The sequence below is a fragment of the Melozone crissalis genome, unplaced genomic scaffold, assembly GCF_028551555.1.
Source record: "Melozone crissalis strain CALT ecotype California unplaced genomic scaffold, PUWL_Pcris_2 ptg000033l_1, whole genome shotgun sequence".
NCBI lineage: Eukaryota > Metazoa > Chordata > Aves > Passeriformes > Passerellidae > Melozone > Melozone crissalis.
This window is the reverse complement of record NW_026535811.1, coordinates 18668872-18670797: the sequence shown is the minus strand read 5'-3', so window position 1 is coordinate 18670797 and position 1926 is coordinate 18668872.

The following is a 1926-nucleotide window of genomic DNA, read 5'->3' as shown; positions in this document are numbered from 1 at the left end:
CATTTTAACAGACCAATTATGACAGAAAATACAAATGCTGTACTCAAAATTAATACATTTATACTCCTCCCTGCTTCTCCTTCTTCCTGACATTTCCTTTATACCTGTATTGCCACGAATGCCATTTAATACTCTGTGGGCCCTTATGGCAGATGCAGCTCAACTGGTCAGCCTTGCACAGCTTATGCCTTCATAATTCACCCTCTAAAAACCTTCTCCCAAACTTACCCTAAGCCGGATTGGTTTAAAAAACCCTCTTTATCTTATCTGCAGTAAGTCAGACTGAAGAGGGTGTCACAAAATTTAACACCATGCAAGAGACTGAAAAAATGTAGGAGGACAGATTCCTGGAGCTCACAGACACAGCCATGGAGTGGCCTCACCTTTTGCTGGAGCTCCCTAAATCCCAGATTTCAGAAGGAAGCCATGAAATGAGTATTTACAAGAGTGAAGATCAGGGCTGTGCTTGCAGCCTGACCAGAAATGCCTTTATCTCCATCACCCATTTACAGTTCTGATGAGTGACCACCTGCAGCAGCCTGAGGCCAGTGAGATGACCATTCCTCCCTTCAGATCTTTGCTACCTGCTAGATAAAAAAAGACATTTTCAAGAGAAAAAAAAAATAGAAGCATTTTGAGTTTTACTAAATAAATACAAAAGGAGGAGAGACGATGGTGATAGGGAGATAAAGGGATTTGCATCATTGTAACCCAAATATGATTGATTTTTTGGGGTGAAGAGATGATTTATGTGATTTGCCTGGACATTATACATCTACCTGTAGTTGTGAGCAATCTCAATTCTACACACGTTGCTGCAGGTTTGGAGCAGTGCTTGTGCAGACTGGCAGTGATGGGGTCTGTAATGATGAGATCCAAAACACAGTTCCTCGGTGGCATTTGTGCCACTCACTTTAGTGCAGTGGGGTTTGGGACAGACACTTCCCTCCAGAGGGGAGTGAAGAATCATCTGGGCTGGACGAAGAAGGGAAAGAGATGAAGCAAAGCAAGCAAGTGTAGTTTGAAATGTGACAGCCGAGAGAACAAAAGACTTTGTAAAACAAGGAAAATACATGGATTAACTCAAATGTGCAAATGTGTTCAAAGCAGTGAGGGCTTTGGGTGAGGGAGAAGGAGCAGACAAGCACATGTACTTACCAGTAACAATGCTGCCACAGTGGTGGGGGAGAAGAGAAAGAAAACAAATCTGTGTGGGAACCATTGCCCTTCAGCAAGACACAGACTCCTGCATCCAATGGGATAATGAGGCTTTTTCCTTGACTGTTGTCTCCTTACTCTCTTCCAGCATGACTGTGAGGCAGACACATGGATAAATGCCATGTACAGGGGCTTACCTTTGTGGCACCTGAGTCCAGAAGCAAGCAAAAGCCGAGTGAGGAGTAATTTGGAGATTGCCACTGAGCACATGCAGTGCCCACGATGGAGCCGGACAGGTCTCATGGAAGGTGGTAACACTCTGTGGAGTGCCCAAGTTGGCTCTGTTTAGTCTTGGTATCCAACCAGATACAGGATGTGGGAGATGCAAAGGCATCTTCACCAACTTCATCTTTCCTTGAGCAAGGGCTGGAATGGAGTCAGACACATCCCTCACCAGCACTACACTGATCTCCAGCCAGTAGTTCACTCCAACCTGATGGCAAGCAGAGCTACCATAGCACAGAGGGACCACCCCTGCGGGACCACCAGGGGGACATGCCAAATTATCTTCACATCTTTCCCTGTGGGAGGAGCTCAGTGCAGCGCTGCAGCACCCACCTCTGAGGAAGGTGAAATTCTGCAAGGGGATGTGGACTGTGCTAAAAAGGCTGTAGACCCATATTAACTCCACATCAAACATTTAATATGAACACAGTAAAGTCCAAGAGGGCAACTAGCCTTTTTGACATAAAAAACCCCACACAACAC